This window comes from Centruroides vittatus, unplaced genomic scaffold (assembly GCF_030686945.1).
Source record: "Centruroides vittatus isolate TY-2023 unplaced genomic scaffold, ASM3068694v2 scaffold_149, whole genome shotgun sequence".
Taxonomy (NCBI): Eukaryota; Metazoa; Arthropoda; class Arachnida; order Scorpiones; family Buthidae; genus Centruroides; species Centruroides vittatus.
This window is the reverse complement of record NW_027122681.1, coordinates 2,072,068-2,094,557: the sequence shown is the minus strand read 5'-3', so window position 1 is coordinate 2,094,557 and position 22,490 is coordinate 2,072,068. Positions and strand designations below refer to the sequence as shown.

Below are 22,490 nucleotides of genomic sequence, written 5' to 3'. Positions count from 1 at the left end.
TCGTGTTTTTTTCATTTCTGAACAGTATTTAATTCTAATAAGTAACTTCCAGTTACCGAGTGGATAAAACCGCCGAACACTGGTAGTTACTTAGTCGTATATTCGGGTTTGGCCACCGTGGAGTTTTCCACGTGAATTAGAAGGGGGGAAAATAAGAAGTAGGCCTAGTAGAAAAAGAAAAATACAAGATATAACAGAATGAAGTAAACGAGAGGGAGATGAGGATTTGTAGATAACACTTCGATATAAGTACAAGGTGGTTAGAATTAAACTATTAATTAAACTTGTATGGAACTGAATCGAATGAAACCCTACACATGCAGGGCAGATCACGAGAAAAAGATTTTCGGGAAGAAAAAAAATGAACCCAGCTAGAAGACGCGTAAAGTAGCTTAGGTTGTATTGCCCCATTATATAGAGTTTTATAAGCCTTGTGATTTAGTCCCCAGGTGCACCTAGCACATTTTAGCAGCGTGTAGTTTATTTTCTTGGCCTTAGTCTTAGCCTAACATGTAACCAATATGGCAACGGAATGTGGTTTCTATTCTCTCTTGTATTATTTAGTGTGACGTTTCTGTTTACACATACACTAGCTAGTCTATCTGTCAAAGTGTTTTGCGTCCTTTTGTGAAAATCTTTCTATAAAATCATGCCTAAATATTACGTAAGATAGAGAAGGGGATGGAATCAAAGAAAATATTACGGTTTCTTACACAGTGGGTGGGTGGTCTAGAATGGTCGAAATCGCCCTTACGTAATTTATGGACGGTCCCTAAGCTAATATATTTACATCTGTATGCTGAAGATAACTACAAATTCAATAAACGGTTAATGTAACCCTTGGTGCCAAGATGGCGGCTCGTCTCTGATTCCAGCAAGGAAACAGTGGGACGAACGTTCTAACCTAACCTATTCTAATAATTTGGTTGCTAATAATTATGGTAATTTATTAGAATAGGTTAGGTTAGAACGTGCGCCCCACTGTTTCCTTGCTGGAATCAGAGACGAGTCGCCATCTTGGCACCAAGGGTTACATTAACGAAATAAACTAAATGGAAGGAAATTAATGCGCATTTCACTTAAAATTGTTTCTGGTAGAAAGAATTTCTATAATCGTGATTGACCAAGTTTTGGAAACGACTACGTCTTTTCATTTATATATAAAAATTATAGAAAGTAGAATATTGAATTATAAGTAGATAAATTTCGATTAAATGTTTAATATTGCATTACTGAACACCAACTCCAAGTAAAAGGTAATAAATATGCATTCAATTTTTCAAAGAAATTCAATATTTTACCATAGCAACGCAACACGACAGGACTTTCATTGTCAGTTGCTTTCTGTAGTGTTTTACGTAAACAGAATATTTCGTACACTAAATAATTCGTCTTATTCAGAGAAGAAATGCCATCACTTCGAGAGAAACAACGTTGTATAGGGCACATATTAGCTCCTGTATAGGGCACATATTAGCTAAAGTATTTGGGTTATATTTTTGGACACCTTGTCCATGCATGGAAGACGAAACAAGAGCAAAGAATTATTTTCGATCGAATTTATTTAAGGCATATTCTTGTTTCGTAGAAACATTTCTATGGTTAATGGTCTTCCTTTCTTCAACGAGATTTAAAAAATTAAATATTTATATTCTGTAGAGTTCTCAAAATATTTGGAAATTATGCATTGGAAGCATCAATAGTTACTGCATTATTGTCGATATATATTGCTGGGCAGTTCAGTATTCTAAAGAGGAAAAAAATGTATTGTCATTGCATATTGAGCAGTTATCAAGGAGAATCGAAAATAATCAATCGTATAGAAGCGTATACAATGCATTTCTTATCTTTATTATTTATCCTATTTATTATGCTTACAGGGATGCCCGGAATTTCGTATTTTTCGGAAATCAAAAGACAAAATGGAAGTGATACAGAAGCATTTCTTGTGTCTTTCGTTTATTCTGCGTATCGTATTTATTTCGCTGGCCAGATCGCAGCTCTTTTCTTAGTATGTGTGGCAGGTTTTGTTATTTTGAAAGAAAGATACTTGAAGATGTCAGAAGAGATAACTGAAATTACTATTGAAAAACATTTCCAGCAAGAAAGATTGGAAGAAATACTGCAAAAACACGTGGAACTTTGGGGATATTTTACAACTATTAACGAACAGTGGGACATTCTCTTACCTTTTATTTACACCAGTTTACTTTACTTGACGTCTTTCGTTTGGTACGCGACGATATTCGTTAAATTAAAACCGATATTAACAATTATTTTTATATTAATTTCCTTAATTCTTCTGTTTGGAATAATACTTTTGTCTTGGCAACTTTCTCATTTAACAACTCTGGTAAGTATTTCTATTTCTATGGAAATTGACTATTGTATATAAAGCTTTCGATTTAACATTATGGAATAATATTTTATCCCATAATGTTAATTAGTTTCAGTATGGCCTGCTCTATGCGTGTACGAGTACAGTCAGTTTAATTCTAACCACCATCTATAATGCAACAATTACGGTATAGCGTATTATTATTCCTTTTTCAGATGTACGATAATTTTATCAGCATCGAAAAGGTTTCTTCCGCAAATCTACCGTTGACATTCAAATTTAAGGTAAACAAATAGTTTTAGAATAGTGTGGGAAACACTACATTTCAATAAGAGTTAACTCGACCCTCAGTGATTAAACAAAGAAATACGGGATTTAATTATATGAAACTGATTAATATATTATAATTTTTTATGTAAAAGATAAACGACTTTATGAAGAGATTTGGAAAGATTCCTCTGGGCATTTTTTTTTTAACTCTTTCCGCCCTGTGGGCACTAAGAGGGCCTCTTTTAGTAGGCCCATTATGGGTTCGGCCAGGCCCACAATGGGGCGACCGGGTGGTGAGGGACGGGGCCCGACATATCCGAACGGACCACCCCCCGAAAAATTCCTGGGGATTATTCGACCCGTTCGGATTCCATCCCGGGTCCCCCAGAGCGGTAGGCTGCCACCTTTACCGCTCGGCCATCCGGCCTCTGGGCATATCCATTGGAGGATTCTTCTACATAAAACGGGATCTCCCGATAAGAGTAAATTGCCATTCTTTTCGGTTAATGTTACCTACTGTTCCAAAATGGCGGCTCGTCTCTGATTCCAGCAAATAGAAGAAAGAAAACAGTGGGGGACGCACGTTCTAACCTAGCCTAACCTATTCTAATAACTTTGTTGGTAATAATTACAGTAATTTATTAGAATAGGTTAGGTTAGGTTAGAACGTGCGTCTCCACCGTTTCCTTTCTTCTATTTGCTGGAATCGGAGACGAGTCGCCATTTTGGAACCGTAGGTAACATTAACCTTATTTTCTATTATTATAAATACACGTCAGGTATGAAGAATATTAAAATGAAATATGAAATAATAATGAAAATGAAATAATAGTCAGTGCTTTTTATTCGACATTGTCATCGTGTATTGAAGTGAGCGGAATTTTGAAGAAAGAAAAAAATTGCTCGGTCCAACATGAAAAGAACATATTTCGTAGTTAATCAATCTTTCAAATAGAATTTAGTAAATAAAGCACAAGTAAAATTAATTGTTATTAAATATGAGCAGTACCTTGAAATTATCAACGTTCGGCAGGTGTCGCTGTAGTTTGTTGTTCTATCGCCACGTGAGTTTTGACACGAACGATTATATATGTTACGTTATGTTTCTCGGCTGTTTAGTTTGGGGAATCGAATTGCATTTGCTGTCATTTATGGACAGCCCTTTAGAGGTGACTATACCGCTTTATCATATGCTACCGATGCATAATGCAATGGGCATGGAACAAAGCAGTACCAACTGAAACACGCGTGCCATGTGTTTCAGTTAAAACATGTCCAAAATGGAACCCGAATAAAAAGGAAGATGAGTGTTGATTAGGAAGTCCTACTAGAACGCTGGAACAAATATATACTTATTGAGTATCAAAATAGTGATACTCCAAAAATAGTAAATACCAACAGTCACAATGTAAAAATAATACAAGAAAGCTGAAGCTGATATTAGATGACTTTTTACTTACAGAAGCTAGTTAATACAGACTCAAGCAGGACACTGAACAACATAGAAGGCAGTAAAAGATATTTTGATTAATGTTACCTATGGTTCCAAAATGGCGGCTCGTCTCTGATTCAAGGGAACAGAAGAAAGAAAACAGTGGGGATGCATGTTCTAACCTACTCTAATAATTTTGTTGGTAATAATTATGGTAATTTATTCCCTTGAATCAAAGACGAGCCACCATTTTCAAACTATAGGGTAACATTAACCGATATTTTTGATGATTTGGTGCATTAGAATTGCATATGTTAAATTATTAGAGTTTAATTTGAATTTAAACGGTTGTTCTAAATCAGGACATATTCTTATGTATAATGGGAATTTTGAATTGTGTAGTAATTAATTGTCCAATTCTGAATTGTAGAAGAATTTCTTTCTTCTGATAGGTAAATATTTTAAATTTAACATAAAGTTACACAATATACAGTAAAACCTGTCCAAAATGGAACCCGAATAAAAAGGAAACTAGTCTAAACGGAAAAAATTCTTTGGAATGGAGTGATTTTCTACAGTATGTTAGAAAGGAGCCTGTTAAAGATGGATCCAGCCAAACTGAAAAAAAATATTTGGTACCGTATGATTTTAGTTTACACAGGTTTTACTGTATATTTTATTTGGTCCACAAAAAAAAGATCTATGGAAAGAATATTGTAGGATTTACCATTTGTATTGAATATATACAATTAATTTTTTTATGCAGCTGCAACATTAATACCGATATCGTCATTTCAACTGTAATACAAAACCACGGTGCACTTATTGTACAGTAAATTATATCGCACGTAAGCGCGCACTGCACAAGTCTAACAATTAAGACGGAATGCCGATTGACATTAATAAATAATTGTACAGATATAAGATTTATATTATTGTCTTTCAGAACAGCTTATTAATGCTAGGATTTATCAGCTTGGCCATGGCCAAAACAAAACTGAAATTTGTGCAGTAGGAAAAAACCCTTACAATAAGGCCTATTCTAAGTTTTAAATTCGACGTGAAATTTGTCCTGTTTAAGTTATTCTAAAAACAGAATACAAAACATAGGTAATGTTAGTTTGTACTGAAAGTGGTTCAAAAGGAGCTGAAAAAGTTTTAAAATTAGATATTTGGTAGCATTTAACAAGGAGAATTCATATATATATTCATTTGTATTGAGTCATTGCAAATGAAATGGCCGTTCTTTTAAAATTTAAACTTTTCAGTCTTGTAGTTCAACTTTTTTCCATGTGAACAATGCTATATGTTTGTAATTGGAAGAGTGCACGTATATGTAAATTTAAAGATGTAATGTTATTTATATTGCAAGTTCCACATATTTAAGAGTACCTTTTCTGACAGCATGGAAAAAGGAAATTGGATAATTTTCTTTTTCTAGTATAAGCAACGACATAATGCAGCCGAAGCAACTCGAAATACAAATAAAACTTTCGGCAAAGGTTCTGTGAATGAGCAAGTCAACAGGCATTGGTTCAAAAAATTTCATTGTGGGAATATAAATCTTGAAAATCAGAATTTCATTTGAATACTTTCATTTTCCTTACCTCTCTCACCGAGTTGGTGTGATATCACCCATTTGTCGAACTTATTGACTTTCCTTAACATGTTTAGATGTCACGGAAAGGTCGAACGCAGTGGACATTATTCAACCATTTCTCAATAACTAAACATTTCTTTGTTTCTATTGCATTGGAAAAGTGTATTAATATTGGTGGAGACAATTTTGATTGACTATGGAAGTTTTAAATGAAATTAATGTTTGGAATCAGAAGTAAAAATTGGCCATTTCATTTGCAACGACCTAATACAATTTAAAATTTTTTAATAATTTTTTTATGCAGATTAACCGACGAATTATTTTATATTAAAAACCATTTCCATTTTTCAGTTTAAGCATATTGCACATACAGGGTGTTCCATGAGATAGTGGCAATATTTTTTGTGTTCTAGAGGCCTAGGGGATCCTGCTTTTTGAACAGTGGTTATCTTGAAATCTTAAAAAATAAAACAGCAATCAATATCTGATAATGTGCTCCTTTTGAGTTTTCATTTTGTTTTTGTAAAAGTGTAAGGTTGGCTTGCATCTCTTTGCTCTTTAGTACAGCACAGAAACTGAAGGTCAATAAAACTGAGACTTTTATGCAGCACTTAGCAACATCTTAAAGGGGTAACTCTTACTGCTGAAACAATGTGTTCCTAGGACATTTTTATATCCTCTAGGCCTGTAGAACACACTGAAAATATATTGCCACCACCTCTCAGGGCACCCTGTATATGATGAATTAAAACAAGGGGCATCCAATCTGGCATAAATGAAGATCAAGTGAAGACAGTAGGAGATAAAGGTATTTGTCGATGTAATTTATTTCCACTTCTGATTGCTATAATGTAAAAATTATAAACAGATAAAAATCATATATAATTTTGTTTAATAATTGGATTAAAAAAAAAATACATATATCAATTATTCTGCCCCAAAAGGCACCAAGAAGGTCTTTTTCATGTCCATCACAGATTTGATGAAAATTACAGTAGAACAGCCACAGTGCCGTGTAGCAAGGGGGGGTGTAAGGGAGTCTATCATGCACCGGGCGCCACTTGCAGAGGGGTGCCAATAAAGCGTGCCCGGGTGCCAGTTATGTTCGCTACGCCACTGAACAGCCAAGTGGTGGACAGAGCCTACTCAAAAGTTTCAGTATCTACCCAAGATTTAAACCAGAGTCTTTCAATGTTAGTTTTATTAGTAAGAATGCTAGCATATCTGACCATCTTATGTCAAACTTCATTACTGTATTTGCAATGTCTTCATCTTTAAAATAAAATTTTCATATTATTATTATGATATAAGAATCTAGATTTTTAAGTAATAGAAATTTGGAATGTAATATATATCTATCAGCAACTATATATGTAAATTTTAGCAAAACAATTTAACAGTATATAGTTATTGATAAATCTATAATGAATTTACAGATATTTAATTTTAACAAGAGTAAACTTTACGTCAGATAAGAAGTACGTCAAGAAATAAAACAAATCTAATGCACTTAAAATCTTTAAAGCATCACATTATCATTTGATTACAGTTATTTTAATTATTACGTTAAATTTGTCGGGTAGTAATTTGAACTAAAGGTAGACAATTAAGTCACTGCTTTGTATTAAATTTTATAATTTAAACTGAATTAAATTAATTTAGAATTATGCTACCCGAACCACCATCCAGTCTTCACTTCCAGACCATTGTCTGTTAATTTCCTAAATTAATTGTCTGGAAGTGAGGATCGGGTAAGAGCATCGGTAATGCAACTATGTGGTAAAGAAGGCTTGAGTCTGGATCTTGATCAACCTTTTCTTTCAGAATATTCTAAATTAAATTAAATTTAAGATGGCGACTTAATCACTTATCTTTAGTCTGAATTACCTTATATGTTTAATTAGACAAGTTATGGCTGCCCAATAAATCCTGCTTTAATGTTTGATTAATTTATAATTTCAGTCTAGTTTACTGTATGAAAAAATCATGCTACTTTGAATGTGAAAGTTAATTTCTGATTCATTAGCGAGGTTGAGGCCGAAGTTTTCAACACGAAAACGTGTATGTCGGACGTTCGGCACCGCTTTCCCGTAAGCCTAGAAGTTTGGCAATGGCGTTTGGAATGTCGAGCATGATTCCACTGATTTTCCAAAGGTCATTGCCAAACTTCTAGGCTTACAGGAAAGCGGTGCCGAACGTCCGACGTACGCGTTTTCGCGTTGAAAACTTTGGCCTCAACCTCACTATTATTTAAGAATCTGAAAGGAAACTGCACACATACAAATCTTTGTAAGAACTGGCTCTTTACTACTATTTTGATTGTTTAAATTTAAACATTCCAGGAACTACTCTGTTGCCGCAAAATGTTTTTTAAAAAAATACACGTATCATTGTCACATTCACAAAAAGTTATGATCGTGTCTTGGAAAACATTGAAAAACAAGATAAATTACATATCATCAAAATAAAAAAGGGTGGCTCATGGAATGTTTTGTGTTGTATGATGATTGAATTGAACTGTAGATCCTGCTTCGTTGATTGTTCACTTTGCAAACTCCTGCTCTTATTTTATTATTTTTTTTTTTTGTAGATCATCTCAGTGGGATGTTACGTAGTTCAAATTATTTCTGGGAAAAGAATCGTAAACTAAGACATTGAACCCATGGGAAATTGGAATTTTATTTATGATGGCTTGCTTAAAGGAATTAAATCCAAATTAATTACTGTATTATCAGGCTAAATTAAGGCTAATTTAATAATTAAATATAAAGTAATTTTGAGCAGAGATAAGCAGTTGCCAACTCTTGATTAAAAATTAATTTATTTATAAAGTTCTGGAATAAAAAAGGCTTGGAGTGAAACTCAAACCTGAATTTCTACGAACCGTGCAGATGTCTTGCCAGTTACACTACCCAGACTCCAACCTTTGCCTCCACAACTATTAATTAATAATTAAGACGCCATCTACCTCTAGTTAAATTACTTTATATTTAATCATTAAATTAGCCTTAGTTTAGTCTCATAATCCAATAGTTCACTTGGCTTTAAAAAAGGGGGGGGTTAAAAATGGTAATTTTATTTTTAATTCAAGAAGCATTTGTCTACTGTATTCTAAAAGCATTAAAAATATTAACAAACAACTTTAAATTGAGACGTTAAAATTTCCTCTTCCTGAGTTTTAGGAAATTCTTTGTTGATTACAAATGATTATGGTTTAATTTAAGCTTTATTGGGTGTTTCTTGAAAGAGTTAGTTACAGTAAATGTTATTTTTTATTGTTAAATGACAAAAGTATTAAGTGGATACCAGTAATTCAATTCAAGAAAATTGACTTGATAAAAACTCGAGAAAGAAAGAGTAAGTTACTGGCCGAACGTTACGTAACATTATTAATTTGCGGCTTCTTTCGTTTGTTTGTTGATATATTTTTGTTGTTATGTTACTAGGCAACACACCTTTGTAAAAGAAAAAATGATATCAAGTATTTAAGCACAGTAATATTATTTATTCTAACTACAAATAAAAAAAAATTACTAATGTAGATTAAAGATATACTTTTACTGGTATTTATTCATAAATTTCCATATAAAATGGTAACCAAATTAATTTCTAAAACAGTATTATCCTAGTGGTTTTGAATTCTACAACTCATCTTCAGAGACATTAACAGTCAAAACAAGCTCGAATGTTTCATTTAAAATAAATAAAGTAAATCACATCTTTAAGAATATCTGTCAGTAATAAAACTTTTAGAATGGGAAACACAGTAGTTTTTTGTGTTAGGTGTTAGAAGACAGTGTGTATTAAATGGATACGTTATTACTTTCTAATGGATTTTCTTAAATGCGAAGTTTTTTGGTCCGTTAATATCCGCAAAAATGAACTGCAGGAACCCTAATGTATTTGGATAATAAAGGTGTAAGGATCTCCCTCTAAAACTAAAGAATGTTTTTAACTAATTTTAGTAAAAAAAAAACAAATCTTAAGCCACATCTTAAGTTGAAACTAAATCTGTTTCAGCTTAAGTATGATTTTATATGCTGTAATATACTAATTTTGAAGTTTTTTCCTGTCTTTCCAGCATTTTCAAAGAAGAGTATTTGGTTCTGCATTGCCTCATTCCGAAAACAGAGTTTATTTATTACTTTCGAGTCGTTTGAAACAAATATTTAATATATAGTTCAAATAATTTCATTATTATAGAGTACTGTAATTGTTTTGAGGACAAATAAAATATATTCAAATTCTATTGCGCAAACTATTATTGAACAGTTGATCAAATATATTTTTGTTAAATGTTCGTTCAAATGGTTTAATTCTTAACATAGCAAATCAAAACTATTGCCCTATTGCAACATTTTTGAGGCAAGGCATTAGCAAAGCCTTTTTTTTTATGTGGCTTGTAGAGTTGAGTTTGTTCTCAAAATTTGATTGGTTGACTTTGAATCAGTGGCATAGCGTGGGTGTCAGCCGCCCAGGGTGGAGGAAAATTTTGCTGCCCCTTATTTAGGTATCTCAATTTAAAAGACTAAAATATACAGTAATTCTAAAGAACTTTTTGGCAAGAACAATCATCATTATTGTGTATTGTACAGGTGTATTGTATTATTATTATTTATTGTGAAATTTTGCCGCACCCACTACGCTACGCCACTGCTTTGAATAAAACTTGTCATTTTACATAATATGAAATGAGGAAATTAAAATGTAATAAAAATCATGGATCTGCAGTTTTTTGACGTACGGTGGGATCAAAGTGACAATGTCCAAGTTGGCTAACATGAGCATGCAGTAGTGGCAAGTTATTAGTGAGGTCGAGGCTGAAGTTTTCAATGCAAAAACGTGTACGTTGGACGTTCGGTGCCGCTTTCCCCGTAAGCCTAGAAGTTTGGCAATGGTCTTGGGAATGTCGAGCACAATTCCACTGACTTTCCAAATGCCATTGCCAAACTTCTAGGCTTAAAGCAACGCCGAACGTCCGACGTACACGTTTTTGCGTTGAAAACTTCGGCCTCAACCTCGCTATTGTTGTATATGGTCCCCCAAAACATCATTGACTTGCTAGTGCTTCAACTCAATTCTTAGTTTGTGTTTGGACAGAAAACAAACTGTGTCTAGTAACAGAGAGAGGTTTTCTTTAGACATTCCATAAACAGAAAACAATCCAAAACTGTTAATTTTCCAAACAATTTTACCACATTAAAATTCTACACTTCTCAAATAGAACTGCATTTTGATTTCTACTTTATCTAGAAACATCCATTACACTACATCAGGAGAGTAGTGTAATAAATGTAGGATATATTTATTATTTTAATCACTTTGTAGTAAAGAAGCTTGGAATTAATGCTTTTGCTGTTTAAATCTTTTTATAGAAGAAATTTTTCTATCTTACATATTTTGCTATATTCTTTGTAAGTAGCAAGATGAATTTTAGATACACGAAAACAATTTTTAGAATAAAATACGGAAGGTTATTGGCTGTTAATTGGGCTGCAATTTGAAAAAATTGTAGACTTATAAATTTCCACTATCATCTGTCCATCCATCTTTCCTTAATCTCGAGAATGGAGTTAGATAGATGAAAGACTTGGAATTCATTATTTACTTAAATAGTAGAATTGATTTCTTTTATTTCAGGCAGATATATCTAGGATTCTTTATAACAATTTTCATATTCGTGGTACGAGTCAAATCAAGATTTTTGTTCTGAGGTTTATGATTCTTCAAATTAGCACTGTTTAAAATGGTATTTAACTGTAATTTTGTAATTAACATACTATTTTGTTCGAGCTCACCTGTAGCCAAGTGGATAAAACTGCTGTTTGTTGCAAGTTTGTGCCCCAACAGATTGACTGTTGAAACTTAGATTTTCTTCACATTTCTAACATCTAAATAGTGGCCAGGTTCCCATAGAAAGTCCTCCCGGGAGATTGCCCATGTGTTGTGTTGATTTATTAATCCTACTTGAATTACACCACCGGTATAAAGCATGTCTTGTATAAAGCATCTGCTTATATTTTAAATTCGGATAATTAATCAACCAAGTTACCCTTAAGTTACACAAAAAATTATCTGATGACTTACATTATGCATTTTCATTTAGAAACGTAGGTCTAAAGGCTAAAAAATTCTTTCCTGAACCTGTGTTTAATCCATAATTATGTATATTAAAGTAACACTCAATTGTATTTATCTCTTTGTGAGGGGATGAAAATGCAATTTATTTGTTTATTTATAATGTGCCTACATTTAATCAAATTGTATATTTATTTACATGGTTTTGTTATTGTAAATATTTATTTATTTATTTAAGTTTCGTGCATTATGAAAATATAGGAATAATAAATCTATAACATATATAGCAGGTTATGACCTGGTTCATGTGGTATAGATTTATTGAATGTATGAATGAATGCTGTGTGTGAAGTGACACACATGATACATCAGTTATGTAACATTTTATAGATTTCTCATTTGATTATATACTCCGAAGATAAATAAAATAAATTTTCTACACTTAAAAACCTTTTTATTTGGCCCTAAGATAAATACTAAGAAATAAAAATATATAATTTGTACATATAACAATTACAGATTAGAACATTTATTCTATTGCTAATATCAAAGTTTATAAACATTTCACATTTTAAAATTTTAAATATTAAAAAAGGTATTTAATGAATTCTAAACTTTCTGTTACGTATTACTGTATTTTCAAACTGATATATCATCATTAAATATTAATGGCACACAAATTATTACCCCAATTAAAATGAGTTTGAAGAATTTCTTATTGTATATTGATTCTTTAATCTTTATCTAAAGCAAATCATAACTGTGACATTGTATATATTTTTTACAATTATATATATGTGAATTCATGCAAAGGCATGTGTGTGTATATTTTCAAGCCAAAAGCATTTGTATCATCCTTATCAGGACCACCACTGATAGTTGGTCACAAATTTGTGTCTGATCAACGGGCTGGCTGTGTGAAGTTTTTCAGCTTTTCTTCAATTCCCTAATACCTAAATACGGACCAGTTTTCCATAGAAAGAACTCCCTGGAGGCATTCCCCATTGGTGGAGATTGTCAGTGTGTTGCATTACCTTATCCCATCAATCCAATCCAGTCTCTGGCTTTACAAGGCAATATATATATTGTTTATTAATAAATTTAAACCAATTATATTTATACATTCATAAATTTAGATAAATCTTCTATAGTTACATTTGGATAAAACAGACTTAAAATGTTGATAAAAGCTAACTTTACTTTTTAAGATATTACTTTTTAATTTCTGGCTTTATTAAGACATTTGTATGATAATTCATACTTGAAGATGAAGACAACTTTAAGTATATATCTATATATATAATCGAGACGAGTTGATAATGATGATGATAATAATTATTATTATTATCATCATCATTATCATCATTATTATTATTATCATCATCATCATCAGTGCAGAGCCCAAACGGTAAGGAGTTGAAAGTTGAAATTTGGTACACAGTTAGGGTACGTCATGAGAATGCACACTAAGAAGGGATTTTTCGAAATTCCTCCTCACGGGGGAGAGGGACAGGATTAAGTCTTAACACTTCCATCAACAATGGAAGTGTCAAGTAACAATGGAATTGTTAAGAGAAAGCGACGTGCAAGACGCAGATGCAGTTTTTTTCGTTTTTGTGGGATATCAAACATATTTTTAGATTCACGTAAAAATTCTCTAATTAATCTGGAAACAGGGAGACCCAATTCTTGCATTCTGTGAAAACGAGTAAGTAATAATCTTAATCTTCGGTATTGTTACTTTTGCCCGAGCAAAGCCGGGCCCACCCGCTAGTATATATATATTTTTTAATTTGTACTCATACAATATAAAAGCTAGAGATTGAATTGAATTGATGGGGTAAGGCAATGCAACACACAGACAATCTCCACCAATGGAGATTGCTTACAAGAAGAAGTAGTTACTTTCTATGGAAAACTGGCCCCTATTTAGGTGTTAGACAATCAAAGGAAAGCTGGAAAACTCCACATGGACAGTCCATTGATCAGGCACAAACTTGCTGTCAATTACTAGTGTTCACTGATTTTATGCACTCAGTCACTGGTGGTCCTGATACAGACAGAGATGAAAATATCATAGCATACTAATTAGAAAGTTAAATACTGTAAGAGACTTTCAGATCCTTGATAGAATATTAAATTATAAAATTTGAGTCAGTCAGATGGATGAGACAACAATTCCAAAAATTTCTTGTTACAATTCTTTCAAAAACTACCTGGCACACATGACAAAACTAATGTAAATAAAAAAATAAACACCAGTTAATAACATTTAATTATTCTTTCTAGTAATATAGCCTAAAAAAATGTCTCATTTTATATTTATTAGCTATAGAAAAATTAAATGCCAATCTTTCAAAAGGATATAGATTGTGGTATAAGTTAGAAGCATGATTTATTAATGAATACATAAACAAGAGCTATCAATTAAGCAGTCATATCAGACTTTTAATAAGGAAGTAATTTTTATTCTTGAACATTTTTTAGAAATGAACATTCCATCTTCGGAAGACAAATTACTAAAAATGAGAAATGGCATTCTAATGTTGAATTCTAATACTGAACATTAATTCCATTAATGTTCAGTATTAAAATTACATTAATGGAACTTTCTAATGTTTTAGCATGCAATAGCTGCTTAATTTAAGGATAAACTTCAGTAGAAATAGTAGAAACTTGTTATCAAATATAAAATATGTATGTACAATGGACTCACCATACATTTATTCGGGATGGCAAGAAAGAAAAAAAAGATACATCAACGATAAACTTTTGTTTATGAAACAGCAATGTGTGTAGTCTAAATCTAACATTTATTTACCTTGTTTGCCAGCAGGATGGGACAACATGTCACACAGATGGGAGGAATTTGGACTTCTTGGATCCCACTTGGGCTTAAACACCCGAATAGAGGCAAGTATCCATTAGAAAGCTCTCCTGGGATCCACTTCCTTTGCTTTGATAGATAAGGCAACACAACACAGGGACTATCTCATCAATCTAATCCTCAAGTGAAAATTAGAAAAAATTCTCTTATTAATTGTGTGCATTTTGTATTGCTCTCTCTCTCTCTTTCTATTTAATGTCTTTGAAGTATGTCTACAAAGAACAAATATTTAATTGATGAATGATAGCAAATACAGGTAACTCAAAAAAAGGTAGCCAAAACAGTATCTTTGATGATGATGGGTATGAAATATGAACACTGCCGACGTATCCTGATGAATGCACGAGGATGTTAGATTTTGGACTTTATAAGAAACTGTGTATGTATTTAAAACAAACTTCTTCCTTCATCAACTGTGTTCAGTCCTTGAGGACAAATTCTTCACCCAAAAGTTTCCAATCACTTCTATATTTTGCCATTTGCATCCACTCTTTCTAGGCATTCTTCTTCCATAGCTACGGTCTATAAATCTCTGTTTCATGACCATACATGACTATCTGTTATCTCCATCTCTTGCATTATGTTTAGCCCAAAATGTCAGTTTTCTTTTTGGATATATCAATAAGTGATAATGTCGATTAGTGGATTTTTTCTTATCCATTGGTTTGTGTTTCGGTCTTTCGGCATTGTTCCGAGGGTGACATGTACCACGTGGGACTGTTGATTTTAGTTTCTCTTTGATTTTCTTTGTTAGGCTCCACAGTATTCCAATATCTGTTCAGGATTTATCCGGTTCCTCGGGTGAGCATTTTAATTGTAACAATTAAAATAAAGGTTATAAAATCTGTTGATGGTAACATATAAAAGGATGGATGTTATATGCAAACAATTAAAAACAAGTATTTTATAAGATTTTTAAAAAGTTTTCTGTGAAGTTAAATGTGTAACCAGTTGAATATTCAGTTAAAAATCATAATAAAAATTTTTAGAATAGACATGTGATTTGATAAATTAATAATAATCATATCATATATTTTTTTTTTCGAGGGAAAAATAAACTTTCATTATAGATTTTAAAAAATTTTAGATTAATTTTAATACGTTTTAACTGTTTTAAAACACGGTCATTGTTAATTTACTGTATTAAAATTCCGAATATAATCGTTTAATTTATAAACACTAGATGGCGGTAGTAGAAAAATTATTTTAAAATCATTTCCATCCGGTAGATGGCAGTATAGAAATGGGCACGAACCATCGCGCGCTCCGAATGCCCTTAAAGGTTTAATTTTTCCGAAAGCGATATTCTTTTTAGCGATTAGCGATGACGTTACGTCATTCTCCGCGTTTTTTTGCAACCCGATAATACGCGTCGGAGGCTATAAAAACGGGGGATTTTCATCATGTAAAATTGCTACATCTCGACGTTTAATCGTTCGATAAAACGTTTATCCCGGATATTAAACAACTACAGTTGGGAAAATGGGCAGCTGTTCGGAATAAAGGTGCTTGATTCTGATTCCGGTCACGTTCAATCAACTTTTAACAGCCTTTCGTGCGATAAATGTGTAAATACGCGTTCTCCATTCTCTTACATTCTGTCTGTATCTGGATCTTCTACTCGAAAGCCGATAACACTGCTCTGAAGGCCTGCAACAAGGGTCTCTCTAGACCCTTCCAGAGCTTGACAGATCTCTGGAGAACTCCTCCAGAATTGGTAGCTTCGAAGCGGTCTTATGCGAGATACCTTTTCCTCTTACCTAATTACGTAGGCGAGTGGTTAGATTGTTGATTTCAAGGTCCCTCTTGGTAAAACTCTAACAAGTAGCGGCGGTATTCTACTTATAATATGGGATGTGGCAAAGTATGATGGAGTCTTTTGACTCTGCAGTGCTAATGGTCGGGTTTCGTGCTGGCATGGGGAGGTACCGGGCTGACATTACCAGCTACATGAGCTATTGATTGGTGGAGCCCTTTCTTTCGCTTCAGACATTGCACCCGCTGCAACAGTGCTCCTATATCGGGGGAACTATAGTACTTGCGTATCTACCTGAATTTTCTGTATAAAAGTGTTCTCTCTAACAGGGGTGACGACCTTTTACCGGTGTTCCACATAAGCCACGTGGCTATTTACTTACTCGAACTAATTCTAGTAAATTAGACAAGCTCCGACGAACTCTCCGGAACGGAAAAACAGTAACTTGAGGCTACTCTAGATTTAACTCCCGCTTTGTCGGGTCGCTAAAACGTCACTATATTTATATAAAATGTATGTTTATAAGCGTATATCTATACTGAAAGACTGCACGGTAGGTTCCGCTTCAGAAAACCGAGTCGTGACGATTCTTTGAGGGTTTTAATCTGTTCCTCGACCATGCTCTTTTCCAATTAGCAACCCGCCATCCTTCACGATGAATGCAAAATTGGCATTTGATGTCTATCTTGACAGATAGCGACTGGTTGAGCAGAAAAAAAAATACCAAATGTGACGTTTCTCGCCATCTTGTCACATCGCGTACAAACTCTTATCTGTCTGCTTCATTGAACCGTCCTTGATTGAATGCATTTTCTCCCATTCTGTCCAGTAGTAGACGAAGTGCGCTACCCGATACCCCCACGTAGCATTCTAACAGAATATTAAAAGTCTTCTAGATGGATTTTTGTGATTAACCGAAGGCTTTCCTGATAGAATTGGAAGAGGAGGAGCTGGAGTAGAAGCGAAGCACGTGATGTAACGTGTAGAGAGACAAGCTTCGGACACCCGTGTGATTGTAAACGTTATTCACTTAACAGCACAAGAAGTGCGTGATTCTCTGGTAAGTAGACAACAAGTTTGGACCAAGTCTGTTAGTTTGATGGATGCACCAACAAACTTTACTCCGGCAGAGGAGGAAAAAAAAATACTGTGCGTTTGTGTATGTGCGTGATTCAATATTTAGTTATATTTAAATCAAATGTACTGTTTCAATTCGAATGTCTTCTTAAAGTTTTCCAGGAGCGAAGAATAGTTGAAAATTTAATGTAGTTCCGAGTAAGAAACTTGTTTTTTCTCCGAATTTTCCGCTTTATAGTTCGTAAGTTTGTGAATTTTTTTTTATCTTCTGTATCATACGATCATAAACAAAAACCATGTAATAAAGATCTGTTGTCAGAATTAAATATTCAACTGGAAATCTTATCTAACGAACAATACAAAAATGCAGAGAAACTCAGCGAAATTTAAATGAGTCACTCCATCGATCATCATTTTTTAAATACAAAGAAAAAGATTTAATGAATAAACTTGCGACAGAATTTTACCCAAGCTTAAAACCCTTCGAACAATAAAAAAATTTCATCAAGATTTTAAGAATTTTTTAAACGCGAGACTGGAGTAATTCTAACGATTTTATTCAATAATCAGACAAAGGGAGGAACTCCTCTTCATCAATATTTAGCGATGGCGAAGGAGGAAGAAAGGATACATACTCTTCTAAAAGAATTACCTCCCCTAAAAAAAAAAAAAAGGACGAATGGATATTCGGGCTGGACAGCAATTTCTAATTACATTTGAGCAAAAGGGGAGGAAGGTAAGGATCTGATTTCGTGCCGGTCGCTTCATGAAACTTTGATCGTTTTGTGTCATTCTACACTACAATGATTCATGCAAATTCTACAGCAAATAGCTCTAATCAAGCTGCATTGATGATCTCTCGGGGGGCAATCAGTCAGAATGGGTGTGGTGGAACGTTGGCACCTAACGCACCGGGTCCATAACCCGCATCTTCTTTCCATCTTCCAATCGATAAAGAGCGCGTCTGCTCGCTTAAATTATGTTAATGCTAACGTGTCCAGTGATGTAACTGTGTGTTATCCTTCCTAACATCGGGCCTTTATACAACTCGCCCGAAAAATACAACTGCGTAGGAGACGTTAGAGAAAGTTTCGAGTTAATTAGCTTTATCTGTTGTGAATTCTCTCGTAAGGAGGAGAAAAAATTCCTAAAATAAATTGATTGTCTTCAATAAATTATGAAAACAAATTAACTTGAAATTCTCTAACCAGGTTCAATAAAAAAATTAGTTTCTATGTACAATATTGTACACATTTTTTAAGATGTAGATGATGTGAGACGGTGAATGAACATATTCCAAAACCACTTTTATTTGAACAAGTTGAATCATTAATATAAAAAAAAAAGATTACACAATTCTTATAACTTATTTGTTGTGAAAAGAATGGTGTCCAGATGTTTTTGCTCTCTCACCAACATAAAAAAGAAAATACTAATTTAAAATACAATAATTTGTATGACTTACACTTACAAACAATTAAAAATTATATCTATTTTTTTTCCATGTTTGCGTGGATAAAAACAGGAAAAAAAAGAAGCACCAATTTACGTAAAAGAAAGTTTACGACCCACTTAAAACTCCTCCTATTTTAAACACAACCTTCTCTACAACAGAGAAAAGCCTTAAATTAAATTGTAAGAATTTCTGACGAGGTTAGGAAAAGAAAAAAAAGAAATTCGGAGGATTAAATCGGGCTTAAGGCCCACTATGATTTATCCATCACGATTGTAATCGCGGAGTCTAGGGTCGGCCTTGGTTTCTCTTTAAAATGAAGATGTTCTCTCCACCAAGGTGTGTTGACGTGCCCATGCTAGCAGGTGTCCGATACTTACCGAGATAAGGACAAAGTTTATTGTTGCACATCTCCCGTTTGCATTGATGATGTTGAGTTGCGTCAACTCATAAACAAGCCCGGATAACCTGGCAATAAACTAAGCAAAAAAGGAGAAATACTCTGCACTTCATTAACCGTCTCCTCGGGCGAAATAAATGTATAAAGGTAAAAAAAAAAATACGCTTGGTTTTTTTAAAGTCGGACACGCGCATAACTAATTAGTACTCGCGGATTTAGTTTAATTGCACTTTTATCTAGCGTGGAGGTGTAAATTCATATCTAATCGGATGCCGTGAAGTATGCTAATCGCTCGAAAGAAAGCAATCGTAACCATCCTACAGCCTTATGAATCATTTAAGACCGTGACTCAGTCGACTAGAGCCAGATTTCCTACCTCTGCAACGTCTGATGTTGGGGGGGAACCAATCGGGCACCACCAAAATTGTATTTTGTGGGCAGAAAACTCGAACGTCGAGGCTTCTCTCTCCATCAATCCGGGATCGGATGGGGGAAAAACTGTGTGTATATTTTAAAGAATTTCGGACATTGATCGAGTGTATTATGTATCGAGAGTTTTAAAGAAGAAGAAGAAGATAGAAAAAGTAATCTACTGGCTTTGTGAAACTTAGAAAAGTACCTGAGAACGGTCACGTGATCGGATAACGTGATCTTTGCCCATTTTTCCACTAACTTTGCTAAACGTCATTTCATACCAGATGTTGGCTCTCTCCGCTTCGGCTGCTGCCTGCGTCATTAATGTATCTGGTCCTTAATAACATTTTAACAAACGACCATTGTCCAAATTGTTCTTAAAGGGAGCTATAAAAGGAATAAATTTATATTAATTCACTCTTTTAAAAATTTTATAGTGGGAATTCATATAGTCTACATTATATACATATTTTTTCTTCAACTAATTACTTCATAAATAAGGCCCTAACTGAGACGATGTCGCCGATTTAAACGACAATATATAATTTATGTACATTTTAATATAAAGGCCTAACGATAAATTAAGTAAAATGGCACAAAATTTATTTAAAAAAAAAAAAAAAGTAATTTTCTTACCAGCCGTAAGATGTCACTATTACGTTTTGAATTTAAATGAGTGTCGCTAATTGGCGGTTTCAAATTTCGAAAAAACGAATCGAAAAATTAAATAACCGTTATAAAATATTCAAAAATTACGTCTAAACGCTTTCAGCAATGTTTACTGCGTCATAAAAACGCCCATACTACACAACAAACATTAAAATTTAATACGATAAATCAAAAACTCGAAGAAATCGGGAGCGATTGTCTTTAAAATTAAAATTTCGTTATAAAGATTTTTATTCGAAAATAATTATTTTAAGCTTTTTATTTTAAAAAGAAATAAGCTTTTAAGATGGCCATTTAAGTCCCGCCTACAATCATATCGCCATAATGACTAACAGATTAAAGTGTGGGTGGTACCCGATGTAAACTGCTAGCCAATAGCGGCGCGGCATTTATCCAGACATCACGTCATACCTAAGCCGGCCTTTTATCTCCAGACAAAAATTTCGCGAGAATACAAATTATACTTTTGTGTCTCGTGTTATTAAGGAGAAGAAATCCACCTAAAGCGTCTGTTTGTCTGTCTTTTTTCCGCAAGCGTTATTTCATATAATGATGTGAATCTCGAGATTATTAACAGAAGTGTTGTCTAAGTAACAATGAACTTGTGTGTTTGTATGTGTGCATGTACTGTGTTTATATATATAGGCCTATGTGTTATACATATTGTACTGTACTTTATGTGTGTATATATATAAGATAGGCCTGTGTTGTGTTATACAGATAATTTCGTGTGTTTAATATATATACAATTTTGCGTATTAGAGTTAGGCTTTTGTTGTGTAAAGCGTAATTCTACCTTTATATTTTAACAATACAAGAGCCTATCTTAAAGAGCCTGTATGCTCTTCTATGTTAGAGGTTTATTTTAAGATAAGAGCATAAATGTAGCTCAATGTAATGCCGATTTGTCGTGTTAGTCTTTCCGCTTCGTAATATAGACAAAGAAATCTATTCGTGTTATCTTTTAACACTTTGCTAGAACCCCGTTGAAATAAGCGAATTCTTGCGATATAACTGATTATAGTGGGTGTAAATCGGGTGGCTAAGGTATAAGAATGGCTATGGTAACTGTATGCGGATCGGTACGGTTTTCTACTATTAAGGCCTGGGACTGAAACCATTTATTAAGAAAAACCATTGTAGAAAATAGCAATGCAAACAGATAAAAAAAAAAAAAATTATATATACTCCCGGGCGATAAGGGGGTGCGGATTCAAAAATACGAATCTTCTGTGTTTATTTTAACAATCCGCCCTTTTCAGCCCCGACTTTTGAAACTTTTAATTGTTACTCTTCCCGGATTTAAGGTGCTAGAGCTATGGTTGATCTCTGAACCTGGGTTGTCCGCACCCCGCGTGCTCTTATGCAATGACACAAGAGATTACTTCAATTACTAATCATAAATCTTGTCTGTGTGTGTGTCATTGGAGGTGAATACAGAGATATAAATGGATACAAGGTAATGATGGGGAAGAACTAGTTCGAAACTGTAGATGCGATGCCTTTTGATTTATTGTTCTGTAGCTAGGGTTATTAAGTAAGATTAAACCCCATGACGTACAGTTAGGAGTTAAAGTAGGGGTGTGCGGGTGGCGATAGTACACGAAAAGACATGGATCCTACTCTGTCATTATGCTGTTGGTCTAATGAAGTGAAAGCATGCTGGAACGTCTCGGGTCCACCCTTGGATAGACCTCCCTTAAATCGAGAATCGTGTCGGAGGCGGGTTCTATTTTCTTAGTTAAGATTAGATGCTTTAAAAGGATGACGGGGTTCCTTTATGAGAAAAGATCTTTCTACTCGGACGTTTCAGATCTTCCGGCATTCGCCACAATATGTCTTAGAAACTCTTCAGGCAAGAGGTCTGGACAGGAGAATTTACTTTCCACCTGAATAATTTTTGTTTTCTGTAACGTTAAACGAAATCGAATACTCGCTGTCCATAATCACTTATATCCTTGAATCCTAATACGGCTTTCTATCTTAATCCTTTCAGATGAATAAGAGTAATATCCTTGAGATGCATAAAACCCAGTATATAGAAGAAAACAGCGGTTCTCGCCTTAAAATTTTCATTTTTTTCCCTCCCCTTCAAGTCATATATTTTTCCAAAATA

General features: G+C 33.8%; 1 long non-coding RNA gene across 2 annotated transcripts in view; it reads right to left on the bottom strand.

Moving 5' to 3' along the window:
* LOC136987300 (uncharacterized) overlaps positions 1-22,490 on the bottom strand; it is a 74,427-nt gene that overhangs the window by 10,152 nt on the left and 41,785 nt on the right. For both annotated transcript variants that reach the window (XR_010882603.1, XR_010882602.1), the window contains one exon: positions 19,911-20,092. This is a non-coding gene — a long non-coding RNA (uncharacterized lncRNA). The remainder of the gene's footprint in view (positions 1-19,910; positions 20,093-22,490) is intronic.